The sequence below is a fragment of the Adiantum capillus-veneris genome, chromosome 22, assembly GCF_014529385.1.
Source record: "Adiantum capillus-veneris isolate H3 chromosome 22, ASM1452938v2, whole genome shotgun sequence".
In the NCBI taxonomy this organism is placed as follows: Eukaryota; Viridiplantae; Streptophyta; class Polypodiopsida; order Polypodiales; family Pteridaceae; genus Adiantum; species Adiantum capillus-veneris.
Window position 1 is genome coordinate 13577215 of NC_140952.1, and position 27658 is coordinate 13604872.

Sequence of the window (27658 nt, forward strand, 5' to 3'; positions counted from 1 at the left end):
ATGCATGGTAGCCGTAGTGTCATTAAGAGAAAGATGAGCTAGATCTGGGAAGGTAAAGCTGCCACTTGTGGGCTCAGATTGTACTGAGGCTCCTGGCGAAACAACATATGGAGGATCAATGGGGCTCACTGAGGGGGTCTCCATTTGTGACAGGGTTGGTTGGTTGGCCTTTCCCGTATCCAAGAATCTCATTAGGCCTGTTGAAGGCATGTTGATCCCTGTGTTCTGTCTTTCTAACTCGACAATCCTATGGAGGACATCACAGACTTTCTGTTGTTGCTCATCTATGCTAGTAGCACCCGATGTGGATTGTAGAACATCTAACCAACCCACATGATAGGTGTGTCCTGTGTACCGATCAGTTAAAGCTTCTGCTTGTAGGTCATACTCCCAATTTTTGTTTAGGAATATCCCATCTAGGCCTGGCGTGCTGGAGGTTTCCCTTGAAGTGGAAGCATTATTGCTCCCCATTGCTTGCCCCTCCGTGACTGCTACCTTGGGAGCACTCGGTTGCTTGGCTGGTATGATTGTTTTCATAGGAGCCTTTGCTTTCAGGGCTCGACTTTGTTCTAGCCCTCGTAGGTTCTCAATTTCCCTCTCCCTTGTTGCTTGCATATAGCGTTCGATCTCTTGTACTTCGGCAAGACTCCTACCATCGGGTAGTAAAACCTCAGAGAGAGATAGTCCTAAAGGATCAGGAGGTGCAGTGGATGGAACATTCACATGCACACTCTCAAGAAGCATAGAGTCTATTTTAGGCATGAATGACAAATTTACTTCCCCACTCCCTTCATTTATTTCATTAACCGCATGTTCGGAGCGAGTAGCTCTACTAAGGGTCTCTTTTAAGCGGCTAAACACGCTGGACCCGGGCCGTGGGCCCATGGCATGCATGTCTTGACTTGAACTATCAGGGTTTGGTGTAGGATACCCCTCCATGACTTCGTAGTCAGAGGAAGAATCACTAGACGCGATATGAGGATCTTGGGTCGCGCTACCTTGAGTCTCGGCCGAAGGTCCAGAACCTAGGGTGGAGGAATAATGGGTGCCCGCGTAAATGGAGGCACTACCAATATGCTCGTGCTCTAACACTCGTCCAGAGCGTAGGTTCATATGACTTCCACACTCTAAGCGCGTTGGTGAGTGCCCGTGAAGGCCGCTCACTTAGTTTTTTTTTTTGGTTTATAACCCAAGTTTTTCGTTATTTTTGGTTATTTTTTGTAACCGAGCCACAAAATATGGTGTGTAAAAGCTCAAGACGAGTGTTTTATCTAAAGGAACGTGCCGTGCTTTACAGCTCTCTATTCGGCTACATGAAGCCCTCGAAATCCTAAAAATAGTTTTTATAGTCCTCGAAATCCTAAAAATAGTTTTTAAATATAAAAAGGTGTATAAACTATTTTTTAAAATTGAGGACTAAGGTCTGGGTTTGGGCTTGAGCTTGGGGAATGATCCCCAGCCCGAAAATAAATTTTTGATTTTTGATTTTTTTTTTTTTTTTTAAGTCGCCGCGCGCGCGCACACACACACACTTAACCTACACCTAACTTATCTACTTACAGCTAATGGAGATACTGCCACACACACTCTAACACTGTTTACACAGTACTACAGTAGCTAACAGATCTACAAAACTAACCTTACAGAACTAACATTGAACCTTACAGAACTAACATTCCATAGCTAATACCTTAATTCTAACAGCACATTGCAAAAAAATGTAACTCCTTCTTTAACAGAAAACAAAAAAGACAGTACAGTGTAACAAAAAACCTTCTCCACACAACCACACACCTTCCTTCTTCACAAATCCTTCTCCACACAACTACACACACTCATTCCCTACCTTTCCTATGATAGAAATTGCACCACAAGAAAGCGTAAAGTGCTTAACCGAGCTTAGTGTAGGGCATTTCCCCGGCAGCGGCGCCAAAAATGTGCGCTCCTTGCCGCACTGTCGAAGCAAAGGACTTGCCGATACACCGTGTGCGAGCCACAAATGGCTCCAAGCACACAACAAGCCTAAACTAGCAAGCTCAAGGGAGCAAAGGGTGTGTCACTTACCGCTCTACGCTCGCCTTCGTGGTGGATTCCTCGCCGCGATGAAGAAGAAGCTGCAGTCGTGCCGCGCTCAACCGCTTCGCCGCTATCATGCCTTCGTAATGCTCGATCGCACACACACACTCCCTCTCTCCATACACACACACACAAGGAGGTGAAGAAGAAGAAGATGGAGATGGAGATGGAGCAAGAGCACTCTTCTATTGCACAAATGAGAGAATGAGTGAATTTTAGGTTTAGTTGGCTTTTATATGAGCTCACCCCATTTACACTTGGGCGCCCATGCTTAGCCAACTAATCCCTTGAATATCCCAGTTAGAGTGCGCCTCTCATCGGCGATCACTCTTACCCTTTTCCTATTGGTCCGACAAGCCCGGTACCTGACTCTACCAAATACATAATACACGTCCGTCGTAGGTGATGGGGTGTCCGTGAGCCGTGAGGATTAACAAAGCTCAAGCACAAGGATATCCAACAAACCATCATGTTCGGAACAAAGGTGGACTAGTCTATACATAGTTTCGAAGTCCTCTTTCAAGAAAAATATTATTGCAACAGTAAAACTAAACCAAACTTAAGTCAACATTTTCTACCCTTAACAACCAGCTTTCCCTGTGAAATTTTCACTTAATATTTGATCTATTATATTCACTTTTGTGTGCAAGATTGATCTACTCCACTAATTTGGCAATTTCAAACTTGTTTTTTTGGAAAGATTCATCCAAAGTTTGATTTTAACTGATTTGAGTGGTTTTTTTACAGTTAACTTTTTGTATATCTCAATTTGAGACATAGATCGTCTAAGATCGAGCTAGTGACCAACAGTGAAGGTGAAGATTTAATGTTAATACTTCATAGAATTTTGACCACAATACTTCACATATGAAACATTACTTTAGATTCTTCAAGTATTATTACTCATTAGATCCACTTCAATGGCACTCACTAGCATAATTGATTGGATACATTGGTGATCTTGATTATGGTTATGGCAAGAGATGTGAAACCAACTTTAGCTGGCCTAGCTATTTCATAGGAAAAAGTGTCCCAACAATTATAATATATAGCAACACAGCCGTAACATGGTAACATTCATAAGATTAGTCCAAGTAAATATGTAGCAACACTATCATAACATGGTAACATTCATAAGGTTAGTCCATGTAGATGATGAACTTGCTCTTGGATGACTTTATGTATTGTAAGCTAGATGTTTACATGCTTGTGGCTCATGTGTGATAGAGTTAACCACTCATAGTTGATGGTTGTATATCTCCAATACCCTAAAATTTGTAGATTGAGGCCAAAGTTTAGGTTTTTGGACATATGTCAAGATATGAAACAGACGTTTGAAGTCCAAACTTGAGTCGAATTCCATATTTACAAGCTATGAAACAGGTAAAAATCCAAGAAAGGGCCCAAGATTTGAGGAAGTGCCTTGCCACACAATTATTCCCACTACTCTTTCTAGCCCATGGTTAGTAATTGAAAGGGGTTAATTTTCTTTAATTGTCGCCATGCTAATTTAGGTTCACAAAATAAGATTTCTTTTCTTTTTAAATAAAACCACAATTGGTGATATGAGGATGTGCTAATGATAGGTAGATTACTATAAGGAATTACTGGGGAGAATCCCTAACTCAAATGCTTCACAAATCAAGACAAAAAAGGAAGATTTGAAAATCTTATCCACTTTTGTAAAGATGAACAAATATGATCTAAAGGAGATCCAATGTGAGATAAACTTGAGAATCATTAGCAACAGACTATTAGATACCTAATGAGCAGACTTACACAAATTTATGATAAGTGTACAAATTGTGCATTTCAAAACTAAATACCACAAAAATCTACTCAAGCCCACAATTTCAAATCTACAAGCGCTTTCTCAAATAACCACTTAATTATGCTTTGAGCAGACATGCCAAAATGTAGCATTTCAAAATTGAAACACAACAAAAATCTAATCAAGCCTATATTTTCAATCTACAAATGCTTTCTAACAAATACTTAAAACTCAATTGACAAGCTCAAGAACATGAAGGAAAATAGAGTTAATCTTCATATTATCATGCACTAATCCTGATAAATCTTGCATAAACACAGTAGCAAATGGAAATTAGAGACTTGCATTACCAACACAAGTGATTACAAGTGAAATAGAAGCCCCAAAGATCACACTCTATGTCACTGCAGAGGCAGGTCAACTCTCAAAGCTCTCTTCAAGTTGGAATAATCAAAAGACCCTTATCTAGTTTTGAAAATTGATAATTGTTCCTGGGGTTGGGTGTACAAACCTTGATCTAAACTAAAAAATGAGGGCATAAGTACATCTCAAATTCATAATCACATCAAAATGATACATACTAGCTTACAAAATAGGGGAATTTGACAAAACCTTACAAAAAGAAGTTTTTATCTTCAAAAATAATTCCGACAAAATTTGATGTGGTTGCTTCTTACTTTTTGTTAGCATTTGCCAACAATTTCCACCATTCAGCTTGAGAGATTAATCAATAGAAGGATGTAGTAGAACCATATTTGGAAAGCTATTACTTACATAGTCCACGACCATGAACAAGTTAAAAATATTTGCAAATATTGACTAGGCAATCCTTGACTTATTTCATCACTTCAAATTACACCATGTATTGATTGCGATAGAGCTAAACGATAGTCAAAGCAATAGTTCAACAAGTACAATGATTCAAGACCGACCAGCAATGTCAAAGACCCCAAAAATGAGAGTAATGAGTCCTTTGTATAGCTACCCGACTGACTGACTGTACACTATTATAGTTATTGTAGTAATTACATCTTGTAAATATCATATTTGACAATGTACAATCATTAGTACATGGCTCACTGAGTGTACACTATTATAGTTATCATAGTAGTTGCTAGTATATATTATATTTGACTATATACAATCGTTCCCACCATCTACAAAAATTGTGGGTGGATCAAAGGGATATGCCTTTGAAAGGAGACTAGTGCATCATCAAAGGTGTTAATATAGTGGAGGCTAGAAAGGAAAAGACATGCTCGTCTAGCATTTTGACAGGTGTAAAGAAAACTAAATGGAAAGATCTCTATGGGAAATGGGCCCTGATTGACTTATAAACTATTGGTCCATAGAGTAGCTCACTTGGCTTAACATACATTGGCCTCGAGTATGCCAATATGGACTCCCATCTAGATAGGAGGTATTTTGTACACCAAGCACATTGGCTGCCACCATTGATGGAGTTGATCGTTGGTAAGACACACAATATTTCCAACCAATTATCTCTAAAGTTAAAAATTGCAAGGGCCAAGGAGATGACTGCTATCCTAAAGGAAAGAAGAAAAAACTTGTTATGGGGGATAATCTTTTCAAAACACACTCTTCAAGTCCCTTGCTTGGCACTAAGGAGCTAAAGAAAGACATGTGACAACAGTGGACCCTGGAGCTTGGTGTGGGGGTACAGGTGCATGTGCCTTGGCCGATCGCCGAGGCTATGTGCGCCCGCCCACTGACACCTTATCCTTGTGTACATATACAAAGAATAAGGGGCAGCTCATACTTGAGTCTTGCTCCACCCACATACTATGTACTCTCTCCTTCTCTCCTTCCTGTACGCACACCACATCATGCACGCATGAATCCATAGACATGCACTCTTCAACTCGTATAAGAGCTTTGGTGATACGCATGCGAAGGCTTCCCGACGAGACGGAAGCGACGAGCTCGGTGGCGGCGAATCCGGCTCGATGGCTTTAAATCTGAGCTAAGGCATGTATATTTAGCTTGTATAGAGCTTGTGCAGCAAGCCATTGCTGAATTTTGCAGAGAAACAACAGAAACAAGAAGTGTTGCAACTCGTTTTTTGTTGTTTTTGGCTAACGAAACGTCATTTTTTGCATATCTGCATCACACAAAGTCGAATGGATATGATCCAGGAGTCTAGCTTGGGGTTTTGACAAATTTTGAACGCGATGGTGATGTCATTTTTTGAGATTCATATCAAAATTACAATAGATGCAACAACAACAAAGTGTTGCTTTTTTTGGCACACTCCGACTCATATCTATATGATCTAGGGAGCTACCCCAGGGTTTGTTGACGTTCCGGACGCATTGGTGATATCAGAATTTTGATCTCTAATTTTTTTGCAGCAACCTACATTTTTTTTGAGACAGAAAAGATTTGACAGTTGAGGACAGTACACTGCAAAGCATTGTGTAGATTGCGTCTTGGGATATGTACGTCACATTGTGGAGTCCATTAGGTATTGATTTAACTTGGAATTGTGTATGAAAGTGTTGATTTGGGATGTGGTTCTTGGACTAAGGCACATCCGAATGCGGTCTTCCCAGCACATGGTTTTGTGCTGATGTATGCTCTATGTGGGAGCTTGATGCTCGTGTTGTTTGAGATTCCAACCGATGTACGTGTTGAGTTTTTGTTTATGCAAACATGTTGATAGGTTTTGTCAGTAGTCTACTAGTAGTCAAGTTTCCTCTCACTCTGGCAGTTGTACTACAATTTCTTTGCTTGTAGTTTGCATTGAGTTTTGGCTCATTATGCAAAGAAAACTCTGTTCGTTTCCCCCCGTCTTCTTGCCATAAGAGTTTGTAGTGTAATGCCATCTTGTACAGTGGTTGATATATTCCCACTTTGACAGTGATTGAGTGTTCACTCTCACTTTAATAGGTTTTGTCATCTTGGACACAATTTGTTGTTCTTGTACCCACTCTCGCAAGACTGAGGATTGCGTATGCTTGTGTGGCTACAGATAGACAATCACATGTTTCACCGGGTTTTGCAGATTTTTGCAAGCAGGGATGCTTTTTGAGCTAGTTTTCTCTCTACTTGCGTATAAGGTTATGAGATTTACACTTAGTTGAGCAGTTTGTACGAGGTTGTGTGCTTGCGGAGTTTGCAGATTGTGGAGTTGGTTTTATGCATATGTGAGCATCAATTTTGGTGCACTGATCATGGTTTCATGATTGTGTAGTCGTCGTTGTACTTGAGGCTTTGCTCAAATTACAGGGGACACTTTGTCAAATTTCTCCCAGGTTCTTTTGCCATAGTTTCTTGACATTGACTTATGGTTGCAGACATGTGTAACAATGAGAGACAGCTGTCTTGTTCTTACCACCAACACTTGCATTGTTGGCATTGTGGTCACACATGGCACATTAGGCACTGTTGTTTCAGACGTATGAGACAACAACGAAGATGTTTGCGTGATATAGATGTGCTTCATACATATTAGAGAGGCAGTTCCAGTGGTAGTCTATGCTAGTGACATCGATGTCATGCTTGCCTCGAGTGTACCTCTTGTAGATATGTTACACTTCCTCCATAGTGGTTACTCGATAGCAATGTTAAAATTGCTTTCCATGTCACACCGCATTGTGAATGGTTTAGCACCTCTCTAGTGAAAGTTTCGGTTATCTACACTTGGCCGATGCTTCGGCATTTGACATGAGAGGGTGTACGAGACATTTGTTTGTCTTTTCCTAGTGATGCGTCATACATGCTACGACATGTGCGCTATGTTCCCCAGCTGAGACAAAGATTGATCTCAGTGAGACAATTAGCAAATTTTGGTTGTCAAATACTGCTTAGAGAGTAGTTTTTCAAGATGCATTGCAGTTCACTAGTGATTTCCAGAGGCGCCCATAGTGACCTGGTATATCCTATGCATTCATCTGAGGTTCGAGACGACGTAGTATCGATTTTGTTGCTGGCATGCTTTGAGCAAGAGACAAGATGTGTCTCTTTTGTGGGTGTCCACCATGCTCACGAGACAGAGCATTTAGCTATGCAACAGGTGCCAGTAGACTTTGTAGAGAGAGAGGTAGAGCGGCAGTGCTCTAGTAAGACACAACAAGTGTTGTTACAGTTTGTGCAGGCAGAGGTAGAGCAGTTTTGCTCCCTAGAGAAACATGTAGCGATAAAAAACATCAAAATATTTGATATTCTCATAGTAGAGGTTGATGATTTGGTGCCAGGATGCACAATAGCACATATAGGTGAGAGGAACGTAGCCATCCTAGTGTCGGCATTGACACATCCATACGTGATGGGTAGGCTTGATGATGCAGAACATGCCAATAGCATAAGGGAGGCGAGTACAGTCAAGTTTGTGCAAATTTTGTCACTATTTGGGCGTCTCATGTTTGACTTGTTAGTGTCAAGGCCCGACCTAGCAACTGCAGTGGGAGAATTTCTAGCAAGGATTGTCAATCGTACAATGGTTGACATTAGCATGATGCATAGTGGGGTTTTTCAAACCATATAGAGTATCAAGCATGGGTATGCATGCTCGCCTACCACCAGAGCCTATAGATTGACTGAGCGAGCTAATGGGCATAGGTTGAGAGAGCCTCTCACCTATTTTCTTGTACATACTTGTGCAAAGAACCATCAGATTTGTACTTGGTCTCATAGACCATTTGACACCAATCACTTTCTACTTGGTAGGCCACGAAATCAACACCCAAGTGTTGTTCTTTTTTATAGAGTCCAGTTATTTTTGCATAGCCAACTTCCACTTTGGGTGTGAGTCCGCTTCCTCAATGATAAGAGGATCTCTATCCTTGATCACTGTAGACGTCAAAGCATAGTTCACCTGTAACAAAGTCCCATTCACCTCAACACTATGAAGTCGCTGAGAGCGTCATGTATACCGGCTTTACTCCAATTGGGTGGAAAATTTGAGTTTACTGAATCTCGCAAAGTCTCGAATATCCACTTCAAGAACTTGTTTGACTTTCTCCCCATGGGAGGAGCTACTGACCTCAACAATATGATGAGAACTAGTGTCATCAAGAGGCAACTCAAAGCCAGGGTCAATGGGGAAGCAAAAGTCCCCAAGGTGGGATGGACTATCAATAGAATTTTTCAAAGATTTTTGGGAACAACTTAAAATCCTGATAACTCAAATGGTGAGCAGGGCTTTGTTAGAGGGAAAAATGGGTCCTAGAATGAAAAAAGGGTTGATCAAGCCTATTCCCAAAATCGTCTGCTACTTTCTCTCAAAACACTAGCAGCCTATATCAATAATTGACAATAGCATACAATATTAGTTCCGAGGTTATAGCACTAAGGATTTCTCCAATCCATGACAGTGCTCTCCCCCATCAATGTGGATTCATCAAAGGAAGATCAATTTATGACCACATTTTAGTAGCAATAATTGGTATCGAGTATGCAAATTTCACCAAGCAAGAATGCATCCTCCTACAACTTGACCTAGACAAGGTGTAAGATAGAATTGCATGGTCATACATTGAAGTTGTCATGAAGGTCTTGGGCTTTGGACCGAAAATATGCATGATAGTGCACACCGTAGGGGAAGGTAGATGCTCTGAGCTCCTCTTCAAAAACGTGGTTGTGGGAATGTTTGAATTGAAATGATAAATCAAGCAAGGTTGTCTGCTTGCCCTGATACTCTTTACAATCAATTCTCATCCACTTGTGGACTCGCTCAAGGATGGTGCTTCAAAAAAGGACGGTGCTCCAAAAGGGGAGATTCAAGGTCTCTCACTACAAGGGCAAAAAAATTCCTAGCAAAATTGTTTGCTGATGATTTTTTCAATCTTCATTAAAGCCAACTACCAGATGCTAAGAAGAGCAGTCAAAATCATCTAAATGTTTTCAACTACATCAAGATCCAAGAGCAACATAAAAAAGTCAAGATAAAGTTCACTAATTGAAAACGACTCATTTGACCCTGCCAAATGGTTGGGGTTGATTGTCTCAAAAGGGAAAGTGTTTAGACACCTTGGTGTACCACTAGGGGGTGAGCATCTTGAACAAGAAAAGATTTGTTGTGGGTCTTGAACATACTTAATAGTAAGATGAGAAGATGGGAATACATACTCCTCCCTTTCCATAGTAGAGTGACTGATTAACTCTTTCATGATTCCCTATATATCCTTTGTCTCGTCAATTTTGAAAATGGCAAGCTGAAATTGGAAAGACCCAAGGAACAAGGTGGTATTGGGATCATGGACACAGTGCTGCATGCAGAAGCCATGTGTACAAATCTAATAGTCTCCTTAACAAATCAAAGGTGGGATTGGGCAAGCTTGGATATGATTGATAGGTAGAGATCTTCTCAGAAGAAGGCGCATGGGAGGCTAATGTACATGACAAAATTATTGCTCCAAGGTGGATTTTTTTTGAATCTAGGTGACTGCATTGGGGAGATTCTACGAAAAGTGCAACAAAATGGCGTCATCCTTGGAATGGAAGGAGGTCTTTAGATACTTTAGGTGCTACATATTACACTAGTCTCCTTGGCTCCCCAAGCTTGGAGGAGGATCATTGAATAACTTTTGGAGTGAAGTTCTTAAGGTGAATAACAAAGGGATTTCCAAGTTGGCATATTTAAAGGAGAGTAATACTGTTGGAATTAGGGTTGCAGGAAAATACACACAGCTTGGAGAAGACAAAGGAAGCTCAAGGCACACAACAAATTGTATATTACTTAGCTTGCAATAGAAAAATAGATAGACCTAGAGTGATAGGTGTATAAACAATCCATGGGGGAAAAACCTCCTGAGAGAAAAAATGCCCCAACAGTCCTAAGTGTGTTCACACACATCACTACCACATGTATATGGTAACAAATCCCCCCTAGGAGTGATGCAGTGAACAAAAGATGGAACATAGAGTATAGGGAAGTTCCATGCCCTAATGACATGATCAATTCACAAAGAGGAGTAAGCCCAAAGCTTTGCGAAAAGCTTCAAACTTATCACAAGACAATGCCTTTGTGAAAAGATCTGCAAGGTTGTCCTGTGGTGTTGGCACATAATCCAAGACGATCTCTCTTGCTGAGAGCCCCTCCATGACATAGTGGTAATGCACCTCAATGTGCTTTGTGTGAGCATGAAAAAATGGGTTCCTTGCAATTGCCAATGCGCTCTAACTATCAGTGTAAATAGTGTTGGCAGTGTCATGTCCAACACGCAAATCATCCATAAGGCGCCTGAGCCATACACACTTAATCGTAGCTGTGAAGACTGTCCTGTACTCAGCCTAACAACTAGAAGTGCCCACAATAGATTTTTTCTTGCTCAACCATGAGATACATGAACTACCCAACATGAAACAAAAACCACTTGTGGACACTCACATTGGATGGGGGGAAAGGGGAACACACCCGGAACCCAAACAATTTGCCTCTCTATAGCATAATCACTGCACCCCGATCCACTAGAGTTACCTTCAAAACTTGCACAATCGACAGTAATCCACATCGATCCGGCCCGCTTATGACCGTGCCGCAGCACACACCACTCTCTCTTTCTCTCTCACACACTCGGAGGCCCAGGGAGGTACACACATCTCCAACACTGGCATCGGATTGACGGAACAGAGCAAATAAAAAAGGGGGGGGAAAAGGAAGAAACAACACCAAAAATTGATATGGTCTACTTTGATTATGACATTAAAACCTCGTCTATACAACCCTGAAGAGCTGCTACAACATGTGCTCGGCATGGAGTCCTTGAGCACCAAATAAAAAACCTGCAATCTCCAACTTCACCACTTGTGCACCTCTCCTTGTTGAGCACACGGCAACCTAAACATGACTACGGTGGCACCTCTGCTCCAAAAGGAAAACCGCCTCCATCCTGCCTCGAGGGCTCCGGAACACACCTCCGAGTCCACATCCTCTAGGCCGATGACTCCACCTTGAGCAAAAAAATGGCACACCGATCTTCTTCTTCCTCTTCTGCCTCTGTCGGCTCCCTAGGAGCTCGCCCAAACTTGCAAAAAACTGCCTCCTTTCTTGCCGGCCGCTCTCCAAGAGCTCTCCTCAAGCCTGCAAAAGCCGGTTCCCCTTGGGTGTGAGAGTCACTCCCAAGTTAGCCCCTCTCTCGTCTATTCTGGGCCTCTATGCATGTGACACCCTCCCTTGCTATTTTTGGCTTGATTTGACTTGCGACCCAAGTTACCAACCACGTGAACCACTCTCCAAGCCAAGCGGGGCATCAACATCTACGTTGGTGCACCCCATGTTCCCCCTCAAAAGTGTCGGGCCCTTACGAGCGCGGGACCAACCCCCACCAGGAAACCACGTCAGCACCACCAACCTCCTCACGCCGCCCGCGGGCACCACCAACTGGCGAAAATCACCCAGGACCACTGACGGATGCCGAACGCGCCATCGTGCAGCACCCAACGGGCATGCCACCATCACCAAGCTCCCCCATGGTCCACTGAAAACTCCCCACAAGAACTTAAAAACCTCAATTTTTTTGGCCCTTTTGCTGTGCTTGCCGTTTATGGACTGGTTATCCAACTATCGAGCCATAAAGCCATGATGGTAGAGCACATCCCCGGCTGCAACCCGACTTGTTTGGTTTGCATATCACATTCCCCCAAACCAAATCCAAGGCCATCAAAACCGGCAACCCTTATCTGTCAGCTCCCCCATGGTAGCTGGTGCCAACTTCAACTTGCAATAACTCCATGCTCCGAAACCCGTTTGACGCATTGTAGCTTTCTGCGGCCTTCACTTGCCACATACAACACATACATTTCTTGGCCGAGCTCCAAAATTATTAGATGGAACACTTCCCAAGGTGACGAAGTGGGCATCAACCTAGCCCCCGACAAAACGTCAACTGGACACAACTTGCAATCCATAAATCTGATTTGCAATCTGAAAAGATAGGTATGCTCCATAAATCAAGCATTATGCACCCATACACCAACATCCTCTTGGGCCACTTGTCCCCAGCTGCCCTGTCTGGCAAGGATCTACAACATACCGCACCTTCAAACTTCAGTATCTTGGGCTCCGTATCTCCGTTTGATGAGCCGTATGGACTTGCTCCTTCAGCACCCCAAGCTCTACACATCTTGGTCAAAAAATAGCACTTTGATCACCCTTCATCTGCCACCCTGTCAGGCCCTACCTGGAGCCCTTTTGGCCTAAAAAACCACATAAAGCATACATCTCCGCTGCCACTTGCCTGCACAAGTTCTTCCCATGTGCTCCAACCCTCTTGCATACATCTGTAGGCATACACATCACTCTTTGTGCCCTCTGCTAGGGTCGACACACTTTGGCTGCACCAACGTGTGAAAACAACCAGCCCAATCCGAGTCCAAAAAAGCATGTAAGTCTGGCGGCAATGATCCCCCCTTGGGATAAAACAAGCCAAGATGTAAAATTCTACTCAAGTAGCAAAAAATCATCTTGATAGCCTGTCAATGCTTAAACCCTGGGCTAGCATGAATCTAGTGACCCGTGAGACTGCAAATTGAACATCTGGCCTTGTGTTTCATACATAAGTAAGACAAACAATAGCATTTTGGTGAAGAGTGACATCGACAGGATCACCAGCATCATGAAGACTCAATTTCAAACCTGTTTCCATGGGAGTGGCAATAGGCTTGCAAATCTCAAGCCCAAACTTACATCATAATGTCTCTATGTAACTTGTATGACACAAGGAATTAACACCATCACATTGCTTAAATTGTATGCCCAAAAAATGATGCAACAACCCCAGATCTTTCATCTTGAAAGTAGCAATAAGATCAGCCTTAAATTCAGCAATATGTCTCTCATTTGGTCCAGTGATTAGAAAATCCTCAAGTCCAAACTTACATAGTAATGTCTCTATGTAGCTTGTCTGACACAAGGAAATACCACCATCACTCTGCTTAAACTGTATGCCCAAATAATGATGCAGCAACCACAAATATTTCATCTTGAAAGTAGCATTCATATCAGCCTTAAATTTAATAATATGTCTCTCATTTGGTCCAGTGATAAAAAAATCATCCACATAGAGAATGACAATGAGAAGTACATCACCCTCACACTTTACATATAATGTGCTTTCTATTGGACTGTTAACGAAAGCCTCGTTTGACCGAATCAGTGTTAGGTTTCTCATACCAAGCACGAGGAGATTGCTTCAACCCATACAAAGATTTCTTACACCTGCACACTTTATCTTCTTGTCCTTTCTCGACAAAACCGTGAGGCCACCTTACATAAACTTCCTCAAATATGTCATCATTCAAGAAAACAGTAATAATGTTTGAATGATGTATATCCCAACCAAAATTTGTTGCCAATGCACATAGAAAACATGCAGTAGTCATACGGCAAGTGGGAGAAAAATTCTCTTCATAATCTATTCCTTTTTGCTGTGCATAACCCTTTGCAACAAGTCAAGCCTTATAGCAATCAATCTCACCATTTGGCTTGCGTTTCAACTTGTAAACCTTCTTCATACCAATGGCATTTTTGGCAGGAGGCAAATCACATAAAGTCCTTGCATCATTTTCTATAAGTGCATCATATTTTGATTGCATGGCAAACATCCAATTTTCCATATTTTGTGCTTCATGAAAAGACAGAGGTTCCTCAACATCACATAAGCTAGACACGGCCAAAGCATAACAATATGATGCATAAGATGCATGTCAATAATGTGAATGAGTAACACTAGATAAAGGTGCATCCAATTTACTGTCACGCAAAGTATTCAACTGCCATTTTTGCATACCTTTAGCCCGCTAATTCTCAGTCCTTTTCTCATCAAGTACATCATGTACATCTACATATGTAATAAGCTGATCTGTAGCATTTTCAAAAACACCCATAGGCTATACATTTACGTCATTGGAATTTCCACCACTGAAAGGAGGCGAAAAAGTGTCATAAATGTCTTGTGAGCTTACATTCCTATCTCTAGTATATGACAACAAGGACTCAGCAGAATCTTCTACAAATACAATATCCCATAAAACCAAGATACGCTTTGTTTGCGAATGGTACAACCTGTAACCTTTGATTTAGCACTATAATCAACAAAAATACATTTTACAGCCTTATCAGCCAATTTTCTACACTGTGTTTGTGGCACCAAAGCATATGCCAAACAACCAATAACACGCATGTGCTCAATAAAAGGCTTTCTATCATGCCATGCTTCATATGGAGTCATAGACTACAAAGATTTTGTAGGATACCAGTTCAATACATAAGTGGCACACATGATGGTCTCAAGCCAAAACAAATGCGGCAAAGCTTGGCATTTGACCATACGGTGTGCCATTTATGTAAGTGACCTGTTTTTCCTCTCAGCAACACCATTTTGGTGAGGCATAGGCACTGTACATTGGTGTTTTATCCAAAATGAATTAAATTCATGAGACATATACTCCCCCCCTCGATATGAAGGGAGGGTGCCCATAGTACATTTTGAGACATTGTCAGCCATAGCCAGAAATTGTTTGAAGCACATAAGCACTTTGGACTTAGATTTAAACAGATATACCCATGCATGCTTGGAGTAATCATCAATGAAAGCCACAAAGTATAGGTAATTGCCCAAGGACAAGGTTTTCATGGGCCCACAAACATCACTATGCACAAGCTGCAACTTGCATGCGGCCCTAACTAAACCATCCTTTGAAACTTAGAACCCTGCATCTTAACCAAAATACACCCTTCACAAACATGTTTGATAGGTGCTTCAAGAGGCGGAAAAGAAGCAACCATATCAAATTTTTGCAAAATTTAGATGCCCAAAACGTGCATGCAAAAGTTTTGTATCTGAAATAGCCTTAGAATCCACAAAAAAATTACAAACGTTTTCCCACACTTGTCATACAAAGTGAGCTTATACAGTCCAAGGAATAAAATTCTAGATGCAAGAATTTCATCACCAAAAATGTGATAATGTACTGTACATCTGTCATCCACAAATTTGGCTACAAGACCAAGTCTAGCAAGTGTAGATATAGACAAAAGATTCTTCTTGATGGCAGGTACATACAGTGCATCAACAAGTGTGAAAGAACTTCCATTTGCAGCAGTAAGCACAATCTTTTCAGATCCTTGAAATGGACAAGAGGCATTGTTGGCACAAGTGACTAAATTCCCATGAGGGACGGATGCAAGACATGTAAACAAGTCACAATGTGAGGTAATGTGCTTTGTAGACCATTGTCAAAATACCACACATGTGAATCTACACCAATTGACAAACATGTATCATGGACATAAGGATCATAAGTTCACTCAGCAAAGTAATAGTGCGCTTCATAGACAACACAATCAATACATGAGCCTATGAATCTTTTACATCCCAATGAGCTTGCTCAACCGTAGGAAAAACAACTCTGGTAGCAGCAAGCCTTCCACCAAAACCTGCAACATCCTCAACATCACCCACATCCTCAGAACTAGGATGTACATCAATGCCCTGCACAATTTTCCAGACACCCTTTAACACAAGGACATGTTGCATCATATAAGCCCACATAGGGACATCAAACATCTTGAACACATCCGTGTTGCTGTTAGCCATGGAAAATGCTGCACCTGATGTGAAAATTGCTCCAAACGACGAGAAACAAAGAAGGTACAACACATGCTATATAGCACAAACCGTAGAAGATTGTAAGGGACTTGTTATGCAAAAAATTTCATGGATAAAATTTTTGCACAAAATGACAAAATAGCATGCATAGTACTGTATGTAGTTGAACTGGAGGCCAAAATGAGCCCAAATGAAAATTTTGAGGAGACTTCTGGTATGTACGAGCTCTCCCAAATAATTTATTGACCTGCCGATCCTCGCCAAAGCTCAGAGAAACTGGAGAAAGTGAGCAGGCAAGTGCTGGAGCCGTTGGCGACCAGGCCCAGCAGGATGCAACCTGCTTTGATACCAATTGTTGAAATTAGGGTTGCAAGAAAAGACACACAGCTTGGAGAAGACAAAGGAAGCTCAAGACACACAACGGAGAGTATATTACTTAGTATGCAATAGAAAGATAGATAGCCCTAGAGTGATGGGCGTATATACAATGCATGGGGAAAAAACCTCCTAGTGAGGGAAAAAATGCCCCGAAGGTCCTAAGTGTGTTCACACACATCACTACCACATGTATATGGTAACAATCAAGAGCGTCTCAAAATCTTTGTGTAATGGTCCAATGGTTGCCACCGTGTCAAATCTTGACTAGAAAGCTTGGCATTGGCACAAAGACAAGATGCTTGCACTTCCCAAAACATTGGGAATGTAAAACATGATAATATATAAAGCGGATTGGTTCACTCCACCGGAGTCATTGTGGAGAGTGAATTGGTCAAAAGAGAAAAGTTGAAGAGCATAAGAAACATTTGGGAGCCAAATTGGCCAAGCTCAATGAAGATATTTACTTGGAAGTGTTAAGAGATAGAGAAGGAGAGAGCTTTAGCTCTTTCAAGTGCACTTTCATAATAACTTATATCTCATTCTCCTAAAGGATTTTCTCATGTTAAACAGATCATTTAATATGGGAAGTGCCAGAGGAAAAAAAACTAGAATATTGGTTAAGCTGGCAGACTGGCCACAATAGGGATCCAAAGGGGGCCATCTGCAAAAGAGCAATGTGCAACAATGGGCTTTAAAGACCTTAAGGTTCAGCCCATTAAGACTTCCAAAATGCTAAGGTTCCAAAATTTAAAGGTTGTGTCCAATGGTCAAGCTTAGTAAAATTGGATACTTTGTGACTATGCCCAAAAAGTCTTCAAGGCTCCTACATAGGAGGGGGCGAGCCCTATAAGTAGGGGATGAGAGAGAAACACACACACACACACACACACACACACACACACACACACACACACACACAGGCTCCCTTTACACAAAGGGAATGAGGGACACATGTCAGCTCCCTAGCCTAGATGCCCACAAGGTGCACTCAAATCCTATTGAGTGGCCATAGAGGTGGACCAATGAGAATTAGTCTAGAGTAAATCTAGTTTAATTCATTTAAAAACACTTAATAAAATAACCAATAAGAATTAGGCTCTCTAGAAGACTATTGGACATTCTCCCAAGGGGTCCAATGAGCATTCAACAGCCCAATGGCTTGCCTGCTTCCTATTGGCCATAAGACAAAGGGGTCCAACGAGAGTTTAGTTGCATTATCTAATTATCTAAATCTCTCACAAAAGGGGAAATGGGGACACATGTCACAAGACTATCGCTTATGCTTCTTAAATCCTATTGGCTAAGCTTGGAGGGGTCCAATGGGAAGCCAATGAGAGGAATTAGCAAGAGGGGTCGACCAAGAGAGAGAGGGGGCTGATTTTTCAAAGGCATTATCACTTACACTCACACTAGCTCATGTATGAAGAAAGAAAAATCTCTCTCTCTCTCTCTCTCTCTCTCTCTCTCTCTCTCTCTCTCTCTCTCTCTCTCTCTCCTTCTCAAGCTTTAATGAAAAGCTCATCATCTACTCCAAGCTTGTGAGAAGGGAGGCCTACACCAACAACTATTGGCTTTGTGATGCAAATCCATCCAAGAGCCAAGCTTCAATGCATGCTCATCTCCTCTACCATGATAATTACTAAGCTATGCTATGCTAACATGAGTGATTATATATGGAGATATACATGTTTCTTGTAAGACTACTCCTTCTTCCTGTCAATCTACTCTCATACCCCACTAGCTCCCACCATCTTCCAAGGTGTGTGAGGTCTTGGGTCTGAGACCGTGAGGGAATTGATGTTGTGTTTTATAAGTTTTCTCTTAGTGCTTGAAGCTTCCATCTTCATTGCACTAGCTAGTTATTGAAGGAACACAAAGAATTGTATTGTAAAATGTCTCCCTTGATGGGGGAAACCTATAATAGAAAGCCTTTTGGAGGGGGGGACGGCTCCGTGTAAATCTGGTCCTCAAGTGTTGTCAATAGCTTAATTTCTCTCTCGTTTGAAGTATTGTTTATGCCTATCTGACTAGGTGTTATGCTTTTTGTTGCTCTCTCCACCCAAGCACTCTTGTTATGCTCATTAGGAACCTATTCTAATGAAATGCTCACTATTTTCATGTTATTTTCCACTACACACAAGCTACTAGGCCATTAAATGTTATATTGGTATCAGAGGACAAGGTTTCTCTTTTCTTGCTCAAGAAGGGAGGTCCTCAAGCTAGCTAAAAATAGTTGGTATTATTAATTGCAATTGAGTAAGTAGAATAGGTATTTTTCAGCCTTGCAGTGTGCCTGCCTTCGTGCAGATAACGGGGCATCACCGTCAAGAGCTATGGTCTTAATAGTGGAGTCCTACGGGGCTTGCCTACGGCTTAACCACTATTGAGCTATTAGAAGCTTGACAAAAGTTGGTGCTGTTTTGGGTGTTGAAAGACCCTCTCTTCTATTCCTTGCAATTAATGGTATGCAAGCCACGGGTGCAGTAGCTTGAGTGCGTTTCTAAATGGGTAAAGAGGAGTAGCAACTAGGGCTTGAAGTATCAAAGTACACCTAAAAGTTCTTAGAATGGTTGACAATAGTAAAGAGAGTGAAATTAATGTTGATAGCTTTGATTTCGCTAATGATCAACATACTAATGATGCCCCTATGCTTGTTAGCTACCTTGTTTCTAGGCTTCAACAAGCCATGGGTAATCCATCCCTCCAAAGTGAATTGCAACGGAAGCTCCATGCTCATGGGATTCTCCAAACTCCCCACCATGATGAGAGAGTACCTAGGAAGCCTCCTTGTAAGACTTCCAAGAGAGGCCTCTCTCCGATTTAGGAAGAAGAAGAGGGTCTATACGAAGGGCTCAAAAATTTTCTTCTTGATGACGCATCTCCTTCCCAAAGGAGAACTCAAGAGCCCCCACCAAAAGAACGAGAAAGAAGTGAGTCTCCTGTCACCTTGGCGGAGATGGCTCCACGAAGATGACGGGCAAGATGCTCTCCATCACCTCCTAAATGGAGAAGACCATCGCACACTTCTCCACACCATAATTCAAAGAGGGATGGTTGAAAACAAGAGAAGAAAAAGGTGAAAAATAGGTCACCCTCTTGTCCATCTTCTTCATCCTCTTCCTCTTATGAAGAAAGTGATGGTGCAGACAAAGAGGATCAAGGCAAGAACAAGGTGAGAAAGAGGTCACCCTCTTCTCCATCTTCCTCAAATTATTCATCCTCTGAAGAAAGCAATGGTACAATTTTTGAACCATTAAAAAGAAGAGGCCATAGGAAATCCTATGCCAAATGGAGGAGATCATCCAAGGTCAAGAAGTTCAAAGAGGGAGGAAAGAGCATCTCTTTTCTTACCTACAATGGCACCTTTGGTGCTACGGACAAAGTCTTGGCTTTGATCCAACAATTTGATGCCGCGTTTGGAGATGAGGGCTTCACGGATGTCATGTAGCTATGCACTTTCGAAAGTCTACTAGACAATGGTGGTCTAGCCTACGGGCAAACGGTGAAGCTCCACAAACATGGAACACTTTAAGAGCTTCCATTATGAAGCAGTTTTTGGCCACAAAGGCCAAAGATAAAGTACTCACCAAATGGTGAAGTTTGAAGCTCTCTCCCTATGAATCCATTCACAAATATGTAGACAAGTTTTGGGACTTACATCTCAAAGCCACTGTCTTCAAAAAGATGGATTTTGGAGAGCAAAAACAACAATTTTGTGCAGGCTTAACTGAAGAAATGGCGGAGTATGCCAACTCCCAAAGGCCACGCACCATACTTGCGGTTATACATCATACTATGGTGGCTTCTCAAATCAATTTCCAAACAGGGGCTAAGAGAAATCCTAAGCCCACGAAAAAGAAGGGTTCCAAGAAGCCTATGGGGAAGGACAATGGCCAAAAGTCTCCTAGGGGCAATTCCAATAACAACAAAGCTAAGGAGAAGGGAGTTTCTAAAGGCAAAAACAAACTCTCTTTTGAAGAGCTTGAGTGTTATCACAAGGATAACCTTTGTTTCAAGTGCGGTGAGCAAGGGCATGCGTACCGCGCTTGTGTTGGGGTATAAAGCACAAAGTGGTCGCCCAGGTAAGTGGGCGGGCCGCCAGGTATGTACACATATTCTTTTGTTAAAACCTAATAAGAACTCACTATGCTCTACACATTACAGTAGAGCAAGTTCACCATATCGTCGTGCTCTTCTTCTCGCACTCTCTCTCGCGTCGCACTTCCGCTCGTACTCCTTCAACTGGTATCAGAGCTCAGATCGAGGCTCGGGGCAGCACTGCAGGAGGCTAGAGTCACCAACTCAGATTGGAGTGAAATTTGACAGGCAAAGACACGGCCCCAAATCTCGTGGGAAAGAACGAAGGGCTTGGTGTTGTCAGAATTTCATTCTGAGGTCATCTTGGCCATAGTTCGGCTTCGACAAAGGTCTGCGCAGGCCATTTTCGACTACGTGGTCTCGACGGGTGCAGATCCGACTCTGCAAATTTGGGGTTTTCGGCCTATGACTACAGGTGCTGAGGATATCGACACTCCCAGAGTGTTGATTTGTGGCTGTCTACACATCGAAGGACGGCTCACAGTTCTTGGAGGCGTGTCACATACGACACGGGCGTATCTACACACAGACTGTAGGCGACATCCACTAGTTCATCAGGTAGCTTGTGTTTTCTGCTTGATATTCTAGATTTCATCCTGACATTGCAGGTACTTCCACATGGGATGTATTGTCAGAGATGATGTATGTTTGTTGAGGGTTTGCTGGCTGTGAGTCACGCAGCAAACAACCGCCGCAGCGATTACAGCATATAGTGTGAAATTTGTGGATGTATGACTTTGTGGGAAGTCTATGTACTGTCGGATTTACTGTAGCCTTTGTTGAGGGTCGAGTGAGGTTTTATTGAGCTGGGGGATTCTCGAATGTTGAGATCCTTTCGGTGATACAGGACTTGGAGCGATCCCTCGAGCACCCTTAGATAGGTAGCTAGGATGTATTGACTGTGAGTTAGACCGTTGGGATTGCATCTTTGCTTTACTGCCGTTGAGGCATTGTCGCAGTTTATGCTTACAGGACAATGACAGGACAGTCAGAGACAGTACATGTGCAGGACAAGTTTACCCACAGCTTACAATGTCAGAGAGACAGTGTTTTTTGAGTTGTTTTTTGGTCTGTTTTTGAGTACACCAGAGCCATTTTACAAAGGAGACAGTGCCGAAATTTATGCAGAATCTGAAGCTTTCTTGGTTCATTTGATAGGTTGATATTGGTTCAGAGGTCAGTTTACAGGGGAAACTCTGCCGAATTTTTCCCAGGAAAGTAAACTACTGTGAAGCGTAGCTATGGCTGGATCACAGGACACTGCTCTTTACAATATCAAGAAGCTGGATGGAACCAATTTCCCATTGTGGAAGCAACAGATTTGGCACGTGTTGGTACAAAAGAAGCAGATAAAACCTATAAAGCTCAAGGGGATAAAACCAGAAGATATGGACGAATATGAATGGAGCGAAATGGATGAATTGGCACTTTCTACCATTATGCTGCCTTTGGCAGAAAGCGTTTACTTCAATGTAGCAGACGAGATGTCGGCTTATCAAGCATGGTTAAAGCTGAATGATCTTTATGAGAAGCAGAGTGCAGCTTCACAGGTATACTGGCTTAAGAAGCTTGTTGACTTGAAGATGAAAGAAGGGACACCTATGTCCAATCATCTGAATGAATTCAACACAATCTATAGTCAGTTGTCAGCTCAAGGTGTCAAGTTTGATGAACCTGTTAGAGCTATGTTCCTGTTGATCACATTGCCGGAAAGTTGGGACACTTTTCGCACAGCTTTGAGTAATTCTGCACCTCCAGATGGTTTGAACATAGCAGGTATAGAAGGAAGTCTGCTTACTGAAGAAACCAATAGAAAGACAATGGACAAAGGCAAAGGAACAGCCTTACTTGTCAGGGGAAGGACCAAAGAAAAGTACAAAGGTGGAAAGAGGAATCAGTCTCGTAGCAAGTCCCGCAGTACTAAAGGCAAGAGTGACATAGAATGCTACCATTGTGGCAAGAAGGGTCACATGAAAAGAGACTACAGAGAATGGAAAGCAGAAAAAGGCAAAGAGAAAGATGAAGACCATGGTGAGAAGAACAAGTCCTCAGTGAAGATTCAGGAAATAAATGTGACAAACACTGTTGCAGAGGATGACATTCTAGTGTCAGGAGACATCTACTTCTTGAAGAATACAATGGACTCAGCTCTTCTTACAGCATCTGATGGAAATGCACTGAGTGACTGGATTATAGACTCAGGGGCATCACTTCATGTGTCTCCAAACAAGGAGTGGTTTACCTCTTATGTGACCACTAAAGATCATGTTCGGCTAGGAAATGGGCAGACATGTGAGATCTTAGGTGTTGGAGATGTTCAATTGAAGTTTCAGAATGGCTCTTCTTTCACGCCGAAGAATGTGAGACATGTTCCCGCAATTACAAAGAGCTTGATCAGCACAGGTTTACTTGATGATGCTGGCTACGTCACCACTTTTGGACAGAACATGTGGAAGATATCCAAGGGTTCTATGACAGTAGCACATGGAGTAAAGTCTGGAGGACTTTACATGATTTATGTATCAAATGTCTCTAAAAATGTCATCAATGTAACCGAGCAGCCGAACGTTTCTTTGTGGCATAGCCGGTTAGAACATATGTCCAAGAAGGGAATGGAAATCTTGTCTCGTTCTGGTTATTTGCCTGGCTTTTCATTTAATGATTTTGAATTCTGTGAACATTGTCTGTATGGTAAGCAAACACAACAGCCACATAAGCATAGAAGCAGTAGAAGAGATACACAGTTGGCACTTGTTCATAGTGATTTGTGTGGACCTATGCCTAACCTATCTCTAGGGGGAGCTTCTTACTTTATGACATTTATAGATAATTACTCGAGGAAAGTATGGGTTTACTTTCTCAAGCACAAGGATGAAGCGTTTAGTGTTTTCAAAACGTTTGTGACACTTGTGGAGAATGAGAGTGGCAAGAAGCTTAAATGCTTACGCACTGACAATGGTGGAGAGTATGTTTCAAAGGCCTTTCAGGACTTTTGTGAGTCAAAAGGTATAAAACGTGAACTTACTGCTCCTTACAATCCTCCTCAAAATGGTGTTGCTGAGAGGATGAATAGGACCATACAAGAGAAGGTCAGAAGTATGTTGTCTAATGCACAGCTGCCAAATGGGTTTTGGGCTGAAGCTGTATCAACAGCTGTTCATCTTGTAAATAGATCTCCTAGCAAGGTTTTGCAGAAGGATTCAGTGCCAGAGATGGTATGGTCAGGCAAAATGCCCTCATACAAGCATCTCAGAGTCTTTGGCTGTGAGGCATATACTCACGTTCCAAAGGTATTTAGGAATAAACTTGAGCCAAAGAGTAGAAAGTGCATCTTTCTAGGCTATGGTAATTCTGGTGAGATGGGGTACAGACTTTGGGATCCCGAATCCAGAAAGGTTATCCGCAGCAATGATGTTCACTTTAATGAAGCCAAATATCATTCTAAACCAGAGAAAGTTGAGGAGATTAGAAGAGTTGTCTTCCAAGAAGATGGACCTGCACGTGCAAGACAAAATGTCAGGGCTCAAGAGGATCAAGGACAGGATAGATTGGAACCACAGGTTGTGGCTGAGCCTGAGCCACCTATTGTGCATAGATCTGGACGTGTCACGCGACCTCCTGATAGGTTTGTTCCATCTATGAACTATGTCATGTTGACTGATTGCAATGAGCCTTCATGTTACAAGGAAGCAGTGCAAATGAAGGACTCCAGGAATTGGCAATTGGCCATGCAGTCAGAGATGACAGCTCTGCATAAAAACAAGACATGGAAGCTAGTTAAATTACCACAGGGCAAAAAGGCTCTACCTTGTAAATGGGTTTACAAGTATAATATCACCGCTCATGATAGTCAGCCAAAGTACAAAGCAAGGCTTGTTTCCAAGGGCTTTAAGCAAGAACAAGGCATTGACTTTGATGAAGTCTTCTCTCCGGTGGTCAAAATGACTACATTGAGATGCTTTCTTGCATTGGTTGCCATATTAGATTTGGTGTTGCACCAAATGGATGTCAAGACAGCGTTCTTCCATGGTGATTTAGATGTGGAAATTTACATGCAGCAGCCAGAAGGGTTTGTTGAGAAAGGCAAGGAAGATTGGGTATGCCAGTTGTTAAAGAGTCTTTATGGCTTAAAACAATCATCGAGGGCATGGTACCATAAATTCCACAAGTTTATGCTTTCTCAAGGCTACAAACGTAGTGAGTTCGATCACTATCTATATACAAAGAAGGCTATAAGGATGGTAGTTGGTTGATCCTTATTTTGTATGTGGATGACATGTTGATTGCTGGCAAGCACTTGGAAGAAATTTCAGCTTTGAAGTCAAAGATGGCAAAATCGTTTGACATGAAAGACATGGGTGAGGCAAGTCATATACTTGGTATGCGCATTGAGAGAGACAGATCAAAGAAGTTGATTTGGTTATCTCAAACAGAGTATATTGACAAGGTTTTGCAACGTTTCAATATGGAGAAGGGAAAGGCATTGAGTGTTCCATTGCCACCATATGTGAAACTTAGCAAACAAGATTGTCCTGTGTCTGCGGAAGAACAGGCTGAAATGGATAAGATTCCATATGCGTCTGCAGTGGGTAGTTTGATGTATGCAATGATTGCTACTCGCCCAGACATTGCATTTGCAGTGGGAGTAGTAAGTCGATACATGTCAAACCCAGGCAAGAAACATTGGGAGGCAGTGAAAGGAATATTGAGGTACCTGAAAGCTACAAAGAGTATGCGTATATGCTATGGGAGTCAGGAGCTAAGTATAAAGGGTTTTACAGACTCAGATCATGCAGGTGACTTAGACAACCGAAGGTCTACATCAGGGCATGTCTTTACATTGGCTGGTGGAGCAGTATCATTGCGTTCTAGAATACAAGATTGTGTTACTCAGTCTACTACAGAGGCTGAATATGTTGCAGCATCAGAGGCATGCAAAGAATCAATTTGGCTTAATCGACTAGTAACAGATTTGGGAATCAAAGAAGAGATGCCTGTGTTATATTGTGATAGTCAAAGTGCTATACACTTGGCTCGCAATCCAGTTTATCACTCAAAGACAAAGCATGTGGATGTGAAGTATCATTTCATCAGGGAAATGCTCGAGGATAAGCAACTTCAGCTTGTCAAAGTTCACACCACAGAAAATCCTGCTGATCTACTTACAAAAGGACTTCCCTCAGAGAGCTTTGCGCATTTTCGCAAGCAGTTAGGTGTAGGGTAGTACATCACTTCTCTACATCTCTTGTATATTACCTTGTATAGTAGCTTCTCTCACACTTAAAGTACCACATTGGACTTTAAGTGGGAGGTTGTTGGGGTATAAAGCCCAATGTGGTCGCCCAGGTAAGTGGGCGGGCCGCCAGGTATGTACACATATTCTTTTGTTAAAACCTAATAAGAACTCACTATGCTCTACACATTATAGTAGAGCGAGTTCACCATATCGTCGTGCTCTTCTTTTTGAACTCTCTCTCACGTCGCACTTCCGCTCGTACTCCTTCAGCTTGTCCCCAAAAGAACACCCACCATGAGCCTCCTAGAGCTATCTTGGTCGAAATCCAAGAAGAGGAAGCTCACCACAAAGGATCTCCTCTATGCCATGCTTGGAGATATGTAAGAGAACATGATGCTTTTATTCTCTGACCCTGGTTCTACTCACAGTTTCATATCCACAGAGTTGGCCACCAAGCTAGGCATTCAAGCCTATGAGATGGGAGGTGTCCTACCCGCAGATGATGCTTTTAAGGGGCAAGAAGCTTCAGTCACTCCCTTAATCAAGAAATTGAGGCTCCATGTCCAAAGCTATGTGGACAAAGAGGACTTCTTTATCTCTCCTCTCAAGCACGAGGATGTAATCCTAGGGGCACCTTGGTTTGATTGCATGGATGCCAATGTTAAATTGCATGAAAGGAAAATCTACTTTAAGTACAGGGAAAAAGATATGTACATAGATGCTAAGGAAATGGGTAACACCATACCCATTGTACATACGCAAGCTTTCAATAAGTCAATAAAGAGCTCTATTTCCATGTACATGATTTTTGTTAAAGATTCTCAAATTGAACCTAATGCTTTAGCAAAAGAAAAAATAAAAAATCACAAGGAATTAGAGTTACCCAATTTTCTCAAGGGGTTTCAAGATGTTTTTATTGACGACATCCCTTGTGAACTACTTCCTAAACGAGGCAATGATGACCATGCAATTGAACTTCTTCCAGGAAGTTCACCGCCTAATAAACTACCTTATAGAGTTTCTCAAGCTCAACAAGAGGAGATTATGTGGCAAGTGCATGAGTTAGTTGAGGAGGGCATGGCTAGGCCTAGCTCATCTCCATTTTGCTCACCCGTGTTATTAGTGCAAAAGAAAGACGGCACATATCGTATGTGTGTCAACTATAGAGCACTAAATAGGATCACTATCAAAAATAGGTTTCTCGTTCCACAGGTAGAAGACCTATTTGATAAGCTATAAGGGTCAAGCTACTTCAATAGAATTGACCTAAAAAGTGGCTACCATCAAATAAGGATAGTTGATCAAGACATTGTAAAGACCGCATGTTGCACTACGTATGGTCTTTACAAATACATTGTCATGCCTTTTGGCTTGACAAATGCACCAGCCACGTTCAACTGCTTGATGGAGAAGCTATTCAGGCCTCACCAAACCTTTACTGGAGTGTTCTTTGATGATATCATCATCTAATCTAATTCACTAGACAAACACAATCAACACCTCCAGGTAATATTTCAAGTCTTAAGA